The sequence below is a fragment of the Schistocerca serialis genome, chromosome 2 (assembly GCF_023864345.2).
Source record: "Schistocerca serialis cubense isolate TAMUIC-IGC-003099 chromosome 2, iqSchSeri2.2, whole genome shotgun sequence".
Taxonomy (NCBI): domain Eukaryota; kingdom Metazoa; phylum Arthropoda; class Insecta; order Orthoptera; family Acrididae; genus Schistocerca; species Schistocerca serialis.
This window is the reverse complement of record NC_064639.1, coordinates 978,847,159-978,860,821: the sequence shown is the minus strand read 5'-3', so window position 1 is coordinate 978,860,821 and position 13,663 is coordinate 978,847,159. Positions and strand designations below refer to the sequence as shown.

Sequence of the window (13,663 nt, the reverse complement as noted above, 5' to 3'; positions counted from 1 at the left end):
GCGAGGGGGGGAAGGGTGTATTCAATATTCCGAGATCAGCAGTGTCAAGAGTGTGCCGATAATACCAAATTTCAGGCATTACCTCTCACCACGGACAACGTAGTGGCCGACGGCCTTCACTTAACAACCGAGAGCAGCGGCGGCTGCGTAGGGTTGTCAGTGCTAACAGACAAGCAACACTACGTCAAGCAACAGCAGAAATCAGTGCGGTACCTAAGACGAACGTATCCGTTAGGACAGCGCGCCGAAGTATGGCGTTCATGAGCTACGGCACCAGGAAACCAGTCAGACTGCCTTTGCCAACAGCACGACATCGCCTTTGCTGGACTCGTGGCCATATCGGGTGGATCTTAGATTACTCTAAAACCATGGCCTGGTCAGGTCAGTCCTGACTTCGGTTGGTAAGAGTTGATGGTAGGGTTCGAATGTAGAGCAGATCCTATGAGGCCATGGACCCAAGTTGTCAACAAGGCACGGTGCAAGGTGGAGATGGCTCCATAATAGTGTGAATTGTATCTACATGGAATGGACTGTGTCTTCTGGTCTAACCGAACCGATCATAAACTGGAAGCGGTTATGTTCGGATACTTGGAGACAAGTTGCAACCAACCATTCATGAACTTAATGTCCCCCAACAAAGCGGTTCTAGGCGCTCCAGTCTGGAACCGCGCGACCTCTAGGGACGCAGGTTCGAATCCTGCCTCGGGCATGGATATGTGTGATGTCCTTAGGTTAGTTAGGTTTAAGTAGTTCTAAGTTCTAGGGGACTGATGACCTTAGAAGTTGTCCCATAGTGCATAGAACCATTCCCCCAACAACAAAGGAATTTTTATGGATGACATTGTGTCATGTCAGCATGAACAACTGTTCGTGAATGGATTGAAGATCATGCTGAACAGTTTTAGCGAATGTTTTGGCCATCCATCAAACATTTATTGGGCATAATCGAGAGGTCAGTTCGTGCACAAAATACTGCACTGGTGACTCTTTCGCAATCATGGATGGCTACAGAGAAAGCATGAATCAGTATTTTTGCAGGAGACTTACAACGACCTGTTGAGACCAAGCCACAGTGCTACGCCGACCTAAGGCATGTTCGACACAATATTAGGAGGTAGCCCATGATTTTTGTAACTGCAGTGTAGAATTACACTACTGGCCATTAACATTGCTACACCACGAAGATGACGTGCTACAGACGCGAAATTTAACCGACAGGAAGAAGATACTGTGATATGCAAATGATTAGCTTTTCAGAGCATTCACACAAGGTTGACTCCGGTGGCGACACCTACAACGTGCTGACATGAGGAAAGATTCCAAGCGATTTCTCATACACAAACAGCAGTTGACCTGCGCTGTCTGTTAAAACGTTCTTGTGATGCCTCGTGTAAGGAGGAGAAATGCGTACCATCACGTTTCCGACTTTTATAAAGGTCGGATTGCAGCCTATCGCGATTGCGGTTTTATCGTATAGCGACATTGCTGCTCGCGTTGGTCGAGATCCAATGACTGTTAGCAGAATATGTAATCGGTGAGTTCAGGAGGGTAATACGGAACGCCGTGATGGATCCCAACGGCCTCGTATCACTAGCAGTCGAGATGACAGGCATCTTATCCGTATGGCTGTAACGGATCGTGCAGCCACGTCTCGAGCCCTGAGTCGACAGGTGGGGACGTTTGCAAGACAACAACCATCTGCACGAATAGTTCGACGACGTTTGCAACAGCAGGGACTATCAGCTCGGAGACCATGGCTGCAGTTACCCTTCACGCTGCAACACAGACAGGAGCGCCTGCGATGGTGTACTTAACGAAGAAACCTGGGTACACGAATGGCAAAACGTCATTTTTTCGGTTGAATCCAGGTTCTGTTTACAGCATCATGATGGTCGCATCCGTGTTTGGCGACATCGCGGTGAACGCACGTTGGAGGCGTACTTTCGTCATCGCTATACTGGCGTATCACTCGCCGTGATGGTATGGGGTGCCATTGGTTACACGTCTCGGTCACCTCTTGTTCTCATTGACGGCACTTCGAACAGTGGACGTTACATTTCAGATGTGTTACGACCCGTGGCTCTACCCTTCATTGCCGGCCGGGGTGGCCAAGCGGTTCTAGGCGCTACAGTCTGGAAACGAGCAACCGCTACGGTCGCAGGTTCGAATCCTGCCTCGGGCACGGATGTGTGTGATATCCTTAGCTTAGTTAGGTTTAAGGAGTTCTAAGTTCTAGGGGACTGATGACCTCAGAAGTTAAGTCCCATAGTGCTCAGAGCCATTTGTCCCATTTCTACCCTTCATTCGATCCCTGCGAAACCCTACATTTCAGCAAGATAATGCACGACCGCATGTTGCAGGTCCTGTACGGGCCTTTCTGGATACAGAAAATGTTTGACTGCTGCTCTGGCCAGCACATTCTCCAGATCTCTTACCAACTGAAAACGTCTGGTCAATGGTGACCGAGCAACTGGTTCGTCACAATACGCCAGTCACTACTCTTGATGAACTATGGTATCGTGTTGAAGCTGCCTTGGCAGCTGTACCCGCAAACGCCATCCAAGCAGTGTTTGGCTGAATGCCGAGGCCTATCAAGGCCGTTATTACGGCCAGAGGTGGTGGTTCTGGGTACTGATTTCTCAGGATCTATGCACCCAAATTGCGTGAAAATGTAATCACACGTCATTTCTAGTATAATATATTTTTCGAATGAATACCCGTTTATCATCTGCTTTTTCTTCTTGATGTAGCAATTTTAATGGCCAGTTGTGTATTTCCAGCAGGCGGCCAGGCAGACACACACGTAGCGGCTCCCGGCCATTAAAGCCACACGATCATTTCCTTTCAACGGCAGCACATCGCGTGAAATCGTTGCGATTTTCAGGCCTCTCGCTCTGAGAAACGCCCGAAACTGTTGAGATATCCTGACCACTTGTCTGCGTATTACGTATTGCCTTTCGCCTCAAGATTTTCGACCGAAGTTCCTTAAATGATGCCGGCCGGCGTGGCCTAGCGGTTCTAGGCGCTTCGGTCTGGAACCGCGCTACCGCTACGGTTGCAGTTTCGAAGCCTGCCTCATGGATGTGTGTGATGTCCTTAGTTTAGTTCGGTTTAAGTAGTTCTAAATTCTAGGGAACTGTTGATCTCAGATGGTAAGTCCCATAGCGCTCAGAGCCATTTGAACCTTAAATGTTCTTTCTGACGTTAAACTGGCACTATTGGCTGGCACTCTCAAAGATTCGTCCTCTATTTGAGGTGGAACACTGGATTCGAACCCGTAGACTGATGTTACAGACAATCTGATTAAAATTTTCCGGAGACCACTATGTAATGTGGAACTGATCACATCGCGAGTGGGGGGTCCACCAATACAAATGCGGGCAGTGGTATTGTGTTGTCAGTATAGAAGCTGTAGCAGCATAATGGGTCAGTCAGGAGAACGTTGACAAGGCACTGAATGTCACCTGAGTAACAGATACGTCAGGGACATTTCAGTCCTTCTATAGCTGCCCAAGTCAACCGTTGGTGATGTGAGGGTGAAGTGGAAACGCGAAGGATCAATCACAGACTACGCAGCCTTCGTGTGTTACCGGATACGCATCGTCGAGCACTGTGGAGGGTGGCGGAGGGTGGTTGTAAGCGGAACGAATCGCTCGTAAGTTAGATAATGCTAGTAGCAGTTCATCTGGCACAAGGTCTGTGGGTAGGGATTTAAAAAGAATGGGTTGTAGTGGTCGAGCAGCTCCTGATAAGCCGTACATTTCTGCAGACGATGCTCAGCGACGCTGGAGGTGGTGTAAAGAGCGACGCCGTCGTATAGTGGATGATTGGAAACGCCTGATTTGAAGCGGCAAATCGCGCTATACTCGGTGGGAATCCGATGAGAGGGTTTGAGTTTGGCGAATACCTGGAGAACGCCACCTACTAGCATGTGTTGTGCCAACTGTGACGAACAGAAAAGGGATGTTTTCATTGTTAAGGTGGGGTTCCATCTCTGTGCTTGGGAAAACGTTACAGGCAGAAGGGTACGAACACATTTTAGAGTACTGTATACTGCGTGCAGTAGAGGAACAGTTCGGAGGTAATGGTTGTTTGTGTCAGCACCCTGTCACAAAGCAGCCTCTTTGTGCCAACGGTTTTTGGACAACAATATTACTGAAATGGACAGCCCTACCCAGAGTCCCGACTGTAACCCAATGGAACGCCTCCACATGAATGCTCAAAGGAATCCGTTAAACTTCGATTACACGGTAAATGATGTGGATGATGCTGTAGTATATCGAGAGGCTGTAACAATGGAAAATTGTACTGAAAAGCAGGAGGATCTGCAACGAATTGACGCATGGTGCAGGGAATGGCAATTGAATCTCAATGTAGACAAGTGTAATGTGCTACGAATACACAGAAAGAAAGATACTTTATCGTTTAGCTACAATATACCAGGTCAGCAACTGGAAGCAGTTAATTACATAAATTATCTGGGAGTAGGCATTAGGAGTGATTTAAAATGGAATGACCGTATAAGATTGTCGGTAAAGCAGATTCGAGACTGAGATTCATTGGAAGATTCCTAAGGAAATTCAGTCCGAAAACAAAGGAAGTAGGTTACAGTACACTTGTTCGCCCTATGCTTGAATACTGCTCACCGGGGTGGGATCCATAACAGATAGGGTTGATAGAAGAGATAGAGAAGATCCGACGGAGAGCGGCGCGCTTCGTTAAAGGATCATTTAGTAATCGCGAAAGCGTTACGGAGATGATAGATAAACTCCAGTGGAAGACTATGCAACAGAGACGCTCAGTAGCTCGATATGGGCTTTTGTTGAAGTTTCGAGAACATACCTTCACCGAGGAGTCAAGCAGTATATTGCTCCCTCCTACGTATATCTCGCGAAGAGACCATGATGATAAAATCAGAGAGATTAGAGCCCACACAGAGGCATACCGTCAATCTTTCTTTCCACGAACAATACGAGACTGGAATAGAAGGGAGAACCGATAGAGGTACTCAAGGTACTCCCCGCCACACAAGGTCAGGTGGCTTGCGGAGCATGGATGTAGATGTAGAAATCAGTCAAATCTAAAGCCGTAAATTGGGCAGAATACCTAGGTATTAGAATTACGAACAACTTAAATTGGAAAGAACACATAGAAAACGTTGTGGGGAAGGCAACCCACAGACTGCGTTTTATTGACAGAACACTTACAAAATGTAACAGATCTCCTAAAGATACTGCTTACACTACGCTTGTCCGTTCTCTTTCCGAGTACTGCTGCGCGATCTGGAGTCCTTACCAGATATGATTAACGGAGTACATCGAGAAAGTTCAAAGAAGAGCAGCACGTTTTGTATTATCGCGAAAAAGGGGAGAGAGTGTCACGGACATGATACGGGATTTGGGGTGGACATCATTAAAACAAAGGCGTGCCACTGTCATTACCTCCCTTTTCTGTTCCAGTCGCGTATGGTTCGCGGGAAGAACGACTGTCTGAAAGCCTACGTGCGCGCTCGAATCTCCCTAATTTTACATTCGTGATCTCCTCGGGAGGTATAAGTAAGGGGAAGAAATATATTCGATACCTCATCCAGAAACGCACCCTCTCGAAACCTGGCGAGCAAGCTACACCGCGACGCAGAGCGCCTCTCTTGCAGAGTCTGCCACTTGAGTTTGCTAAACATCTCCGTAACGCTATCACGGTTACCAAATAACCCTGTGACGAAATGCGCCGCTCTTCTTTGGATCTTCTCTATCTCCTCCGTCAACCCGATCTGGTAAGGATCCCACACTGGTGAGCAATACTCAAGTATAGGTCGAACGAGTGTTTTGTAAGCCACCTCCTTTGTTGATGGACTGCATTTTCTAAGGAGTCTCCTAATGAATCTCAACCTGGTACCCGCCTTACCAACAATTAATTTTATATGATCATTCCACTTCAAATCGTTCCGCACGCATACTCCCAGATATTTTACAGAAGTAACTGCTACCAGTGTTTGTTCCGCTATCATATAATCATACAATAAAGGATCCTTCTTTCTATGTATTCGCAATACATTGCATTTGTCTATGTTAAGGGTCAGTTGCCACTCCCTGCACCAAGTCCTATCCACTGCAGATCTTCCTGCATTTCGCTACAATTTTTTAATGCTGCAACTTCTCTGAATACTACACATCATCCGCGAAAAGCCGCATGGAACTTCAGACACTATCTACTAGGTCATTTATATATATTGTGAAAAGCAATGGTCCCATAACATTCCCCTGTGGCACGCCAGAGGTTACTTTAACGTCTGTAGACGTCTCTCCATTGATAATAACATGCTGTGTTCTGTTTGCGAAAAACTATTCAATCCAGCCACACAGCTGGTCTGATATTCCGCAGGCTCTTACTTTGTTTATCAGGCGACAGTTCGGAACTGTATCGAACGCCTTCCGGAAGTCAAGAAAAATAGCATCTACCTGGGAGCCTGTATCTAATATTTTCTGGGTCTCATGAACAAATAAAGAGAGTTGGGTCTCACACGATCGCTGTTTCCGGAATCCATGTTGATTCCTACAGAGTAGATTCTGGGTTTCCAAAAACGACATGATACGCGAGCAAAAAACATGTTCTAAAATTCTGCAACAGATCGACGTCAGAGATATAGGTCTATAGTTTTGCGCATCTGCTCGACGACCCTTCTTGAAGACTGGGACTACCTGTGCTCTTTTCCAATCATTTGGATCCTTCCGTTCCTCTAGAGACTTGCGGTACACGGCTGTTAGACGGGGGGCAAGTTCTTTCGCGTGCTCTGTGTAGAATCGAATTGGTATCCCGTCAGGTCCAGTGGACTTTCCTCTGTTGAGTGATTCCAGTTGCTTTTCTATTCCTTGGACACTTATTTCGATGTCAGCCATTTTTTCGTTTGTGCGAGGATTTAGAGAAGGAACTGCAGTGCGGTCTTCCTCTGTGAAACAGCTTTGGAAAAAGGTGTTTAGTATTTCAGCTTTACGCGTGTCATCCTCTGTTTCAATGCCATCATCATCCCGTAGTGTCTGGATATGCTGTTTCGAGCCACTTACTGATTTAACGTAAGACCAGAACTTCCTAGGATTTTCTGTCAAGTCGGTACATAGAATTTTACTTTCGAATTCACTGAACGCTTCACGCATAGCCCTCCTTACGCTAACTAGACATCGTTTAGCTTCTGTTTGTCTGAGAGGTTTTGGCTGCGTTTACACTTGGAGTGAAGCTCTCTTTGCTTTCGCAGTATTTTCTTAACTTTGTTGTTGAACCACTGTGGGTTTTTCCTGTCCCTCGCAGTTTTACTCGGCACATACCTGTCTAAAACGCATTTTACGATTGCCTTGAACTTTTTCCATAAACACTCAACATTGTCAGTGTCGGAACAGAAATTTTCGTTTTGATCAGTTAGGTAGTCTGAAATCTGCCTTCTATTACTCTTGCTAAACAGATAAACCTTCCTCCCTTTTTTTATATTCCTATTAACTTCCATATTCAGGGATGCTGCAACGGCCTTATGATCACTGATTCCCTGTTCTGCACTTACAGAGTGGAAAAGTTCGGGTCTGTTTGTTATCAGTAGGTCCAAGATGTTATCTCCACGAGTCGGTTCTCTGTTTAATTGCTCGAGGTAATTTTCGGATAGTGCACTCAGTATAATGTCACTCGATGCTCTGTCCCTACCACCCGTCCTAAACCTCTGAGTGTCCCAGTCTATATCTGGTAAATTGAAATCTCCACCTAAGACTATAACATGCTGAGAACATTTATGTGAAATGTATTCCAAATTTTCTCTAAGTTGTTCTGCCACTAATGCTGCTGAGTCGGGAGGTCGGTAAAAGGAGCCAACTATTAACCTAGCTCGGTTGTTGAGTGCAACCACCACCCATAATAATTCACAGGAACTATCCACTTCTACTTCACTACAGGATAAACTACTACTAACAGCGACAAACACGCCACCACCGGTTGCATGCAATCTATCCTTTCTAAACACCGTCTGTGCCTTTGTAAAAATTTCGGCAGAATTTATCTCTGGCTTCAGCCAGCTTTCTGTACCTATAACGATTTCAGCTTCGGTGCTTTCTATCAGCGCTTGAAGCTCCGGTACTTTACCAAGGCAGCTTCGACAGTTTACAATTACAATACCGATTGCGATTTTCCTAAATTGCTTCAGGTAAATGCCGGGATATGTGTGTGTGAAATCTTATGGGACTTAACTGCTAAGGTCATCAGTCCCTAAGCTTACACACTACTTAACCTAAATTATCCTAAGGACAAACACACACTCCCATGCCCGAGGGAGGACTCGAACCTCCGCCGGGATCAGCCGCACAAACTGCCGGGATAGTTCATTTGAAAGGGCACGGCTGATTTCCTTCCTCATCCTTCTCTAATCCAAACTTGTGCTCAGTCTCTAATGACCTCGCTGTCGACGGGACGTTTAACACTAATCTCCTCCTCTTCCTGAAACCTCTCCCCAGGTCATCGCCATGAAACATTCCAGCTCCTAACTTGCCGTCTATCCTGTCGATCTTACTCCATACATTCATCTGAGTTACTTTCCATCTCCGAATTGACTTTCTACGACCTTCAGCTTCTTTTCAACCTCTGTTTCTCCCTTACACAGATTATTGCCCTTTGACTGGATGCTTTCCCTGACTTCAGCTCCTTGACTTTTATACTGTGTTTAATTTCACCTAATCGGCATTTCATTTCCACTAGACCTTGCAGTATTCATTTCAGAGCTATTCAGAGCGCCTACACAGATTTCATTCTTCGAAGATTTGTTGTCACTGGTGACTTTGTTATAAAATTTCCATTTACTTTATTTATTTTTAAATCCGCACTAAGCCCAACACACAGTTTTTAAAGACACCCCGCTATACACGTGACAATTGACTTCTCGTCGTTTATCCTTGTCTTTTGCAGTTCTGCTGCTTGTGTCGGTGCGATTCTCTGCCACTTCCCGTCGCTGGCGCCACATGGACGACGCTGTCGGTCGCTGGGTGTTCCTCTGCCCTCTGCTGATGCTGCCGCTGATCAGTGCCCGGTGACACGACATGGTTACACTGGGAGGTTTATCATCGCCAAACCCGTTGGGGCTACCGATGTCGTCGCAGATCGATGTCTTTTAGTATTCACAACATCCGTCTCAAATTTCTCTTCGCTGCATACTGTCATGACTTCGCTCATGCCAAAATCACGGTTTTGGATTTGCAGCGATTTCATCAGACAAATATCGGACAGATGCGCATGTTGTGACGTTCTAGTAGAATTTTAAAATAACTGTTGAATGGATCGCCTAACGAAAAAGTGAAGTGTCCAGAGGAAATGGTCAGCTATCAGTGTAACTTCGTACGTACGTATATGTACGATCGGTGGATATGTAAATGATTAGAGGTGCAACTCTCTGTGACAGGTAGAACGACCACCAGTGTGTATTAGTGCTGTTTGCTTTTAGTGATTTTACCAGCCCTGGTAGCCGGCCGGTGTGGCCGAGCGGTTCTAGGCGCTACATTCCGGAACCGCGCGACTGTTACGGTCGCATGCTCGAATCCTGCCTCGGGCATGGATGTGTGTGTTGTCCTTAGGTTAGTTAGGTTTAAGTAGTTCTAAGTTCTAGGGGACTGATGACCACAGATGTTAAGTTTCATACTGCTCAGAGCCATTTGAACCATTTTTTGAACCAGTCCTGGTAGAATATGTAAGGGGCATGAACAGTGCTAGATATTGAGTGATGGCTGCGAAGGACAGGAAGATGTCGCATACTCCTGTGAGTCAGCCTTACCAGTGGCTGACAGAGTCGGAAATGACCCTCACTAGCCGGCCGCTGTGGCCGAGTGGTTCTAGGCGCTTCAGTCTGGAACCGCGCTGCTGCTACGGTCGCAGGTTCGAATCCTGCCTCGGGCACGGATGTGTGTGATATCCCTAGGTTAGTTAAGTTTAACTAGTACTAAGTCTAGGGACTGATGACCTCAGATGTTAAGTCCCATAGTGCTTAGAGCCATTTGACCTTTTTTTTTTTTCCCTGACTGTGGAACCATGCACTATTCAGATTTGTAGGACATTCGCCTGTGTCAGTGGCCCGATGTTGGATTGCATGGGAACATCTGCGATGCTCTGGTTTTCCGTCAAAAGAAACTCTGTGACAACTCTCTGCTTGGTACGTGCCTCCGTTCCTGACGCCATTTTGAAGGCTACGTAACGCGCCGCCACCTATCGGAACTTCATGAAACTACAGGGGCTAAAGCGGGAATATTCCACGATTCTGCCTTTTTTTTCAACCGAAACTAGCTGAAAAAATGTGTTGCATTACTTATTGAAGGCCCCTCGTATATGTGGACCTGTGCAATTGTAAATGGACTCCTCGTCGATCTTCCAGTCGACCACTTCTGACCATCACAAGGGAAGACCGCTGTATTGTGCACCAAGCACATCATAACCGCTTCACATCTACGCCTGCCATCCAGGAACAAGTAACGAACTCCTTGCAACAATCTGTGTTATCCTCCACCATTTTTCGGTGGCTAGCAGGAGTCAGATTCGGGAAATACAATCCCATGAGTAGAATGTCTTTAACACCACAATATGGACGGTCTCTGTATGTCCATCTTTTCGGAGATGGTTGCGGGACTTTGCTGTTCAGTACAGAATGTCAAATCAAACACCTTTCAGCTCTCTTCTTTCCAAACTGTTATTTTACTAGGCTACCAGTTTCAGCGATATATTACGCCATCTTAAGGTCATCTGAAGTGATCGCTATATCAAGGAGATACCAGTCTTTGAATACTGGCCCCTATTTTGACCGAACCGAGGCTGGAATCTTTCTACACGTCGGTCAGAGGGCCTGAAGAAGACATAGCGCTTCGCCAAAACTGGTAGCCCAATAAAATAACAGTTAGGAAATCAGACGGCTGAGAGGTGTTTGATTTGACAACACGAACGGTTCCGTTTGTAGTGATGTGGCGACTGCGGAGCATTGACTCCTGATGAATGGTGTCCACTGTGTTCAGCAATGAATAGCGGTTCTGTCCTATCCCGGATGACCAGATGACAATCGTTGTCAAATATGGCGGTGAGCTGGGGTGAGGTTTCCATTCAACGTTTTGGAGAGGCACACCAGCTCCACTCCCGTCATCATGGTGTGGGGAGCTGTCGAGTATGATCTCAGGTCATGACTAGTGGTGACTGAAGGAACTCTGACAGTACAATGACATGTCATGGACATCCTGTGTCGTCATATGTTACCGCTCATGCGACAGTATTTTGGTGGTTGAAAATGGTTCAAATGGCTCTGAGCACTATGGGACTTAACATCTGAGGTCATCAGTCCCCTAGAACTTAGAACTACTTAAACCTAACTAACCTAAGGACATCACACACATCCATGCCCGAGGCAGGATTCGAACCCGCGACCGTAGCGGTCGCGCGGTTCCAGACTGAAGCGCAAGCGCCTATAACCGCTCGGCCACACCGGCCGGCTGTTTTGGTGGCATTTTTGAACAGGGCAATGCTCGCCCACACATGGCACATGTCTCTATGAACTGCCTGCTTGATGTTGAGGTTGTACTGTGGCACAACAAGATCCCCAGATCTGTCCCCGGTAGGACACGTGTGCGACCAGCTCGGAAGTTAACTCCATTCCAGCGCCTTTATCCTGGATATTAAGGACTAATTGCAACACGTGTGGGTCAGCTTGCCTCAATACAGGATACTAGGCATTGTACACATTCCTAACTCTATCAGTGCATGCGTAACGTATAACTGCGTCCTCATAAGTGGCCTCATCCAGCCAAATTCTTTTTATTTGGCTTTCTATTGTAATTACTGAAAAAGCACCTCATACCTTCTCAACCAGAGGAGTTTAATTTCCTTTCCTCTTCCCCTTCACGATTCTTCACATTCTTGTCAGGCAGTATGGTTACGTAACCGTCCCATAGAAGTTCGTTGTCGACGGGACGTTAAATCCTGATCTTCCTTTTCCCCTTCTGGTTACTTAAGAGCAGTTAATTGACTGTCACAAAAATCAGAACCAAGAAATTAAGGACACAAAAGTCTGACAAGGAAAACATAAATGATCTAATTATACCACCAACTAAAGAGCTCGAGATCTTATACTTAAAAACACTAGAGTAACATCTGTGTTCAGCATTCTTGTGTAAATGCAGAAACTGAGCTTCCGGCATCCTCTTTTCGTAAACTGACGTGAAGATGGAATGGATTTACAGGTACCTATGTAAGTTCTTAGACTAATACCTAGTGTCACTAACAAGTGTGAGTTCATTCCATTGACGGAGGGTGAAAAGAACGCCGTTGTGGGACCTGTTATTAGGTTAATTTCATCTGCATGATCTGTATGGGATAAATACGTAGGTGGCTAAACGATATTCGTATTCCGTCTAGGACGCCGTGTTCGTGGAGTATTTGAAGGAGCATTTCGCGAGATAGAAAGCGTCTTTATTGCAACGTCTGTCAGCTAGGAGTTTTAGTGTCTCTGTTCCTTTCTGTCTTACTTGTCAGTCGAGCGAGCCTGTGACCATTTGCGCCAGATTCTTTTATATACGCTGCCGACAGTGACGTCATTGGTCAAAGCTGAATGGATGTACCGTGGTCTTCAATAGACCTCTGGGTTCTTACGGCCAAGAACCGCACACTAACGACCTTCAGTAGGACTGGCCTTTTTCTGCACACGGTTCAGTGTGCAGACCTCGCCACGATCAGCAATCTCCACCAAATGTCAATAGTATGAAAAGGATAGTTGCTACTCACCATATAGCGCAGATGGTAAGTCGCAGATAGGTACAACAAAAAGACTGTCAGAAAGTAAGCTTTCGGCCAACAAGGTCTTCATCGGAAATAGGCAACATACACACACGCAAATTCAACTCTCACACATGACCACAGTCTCTGGCGGCTGAGACCAGTGTGTGTATGTGTGTGTATGTTGTCTATTTTCGTCGAAGGCCTTGATGGCCTAAAGCTTACTTTCTGACAGTCTTTATGTTGTACCTTTCTGCGACTCAGCATCTGCGCTATATGGTGAGTAGCAACTATCAATTTCATAATACTAACATTATTGCAACCTGGATTTTCCATAGTTTTACCTGCACCAAATGTACGAGATGTCGGCGATGTTCTGAAATAATTCTTGAGAAAAAGCATGTGCCTCAGTGTACCGTATTCGGCACACAAGTGTTCTCATGACACCAGCCGCATCACCTGCAGACCCTGCTGCGGGATCCTGGTTGTGGCTTCCTCCTATATTCATACTCATCATCGTCGGGCGCCGTGGCTTAGTTGGTTAAAGCGCCTGTCTAGTGAACAGGAGATCGAGGGTTCGAATCCCTCCGGTGCCTCGCAAATTTTTTCTCTTACTGTTACATGGTGTTATTCGCACTGAACTTCAAAATAACGATCTAGTGTGTCACTGCACATGACATCCTATGCCGAAATATCATAAATGATTTGCTATTTAAATTTCCGTTTTACATGTACCTATACTCCGAATCGATTTATCGAACAAATTTTTGCCGTCTTTCTTCTGTTAGTTTCAGGCTCCTCTGCTTTTAGATCACTTGGTGTCGGGGCTTCGTTGAATGTCGCAGTGAAGTCAAAATTTGGAAATGGACAAGGAAAAAGGTGACCCTTCTTAACAGGA

The 13,663-nt window shown here is 46.1% G+C and overlaps 1 non-coding gene across 1 annotated transcript; it reads left to right on the top strand.

Moving 5' to 3' along the window:
• Nucleotides 1–13,287: 13,287 nt before the first annotated feature.
• Trnat-agu (transfer RNA threonine (anticodon AGU)) lies at nt 13,288–13,361 on the top strand. The gene has a single exon. It is a non-coding gene; the product is annotated as a tRNA-Thr (tRNA).
• Nucleotides 13,362–13,663: the final 302 nt, after the last annotated feature.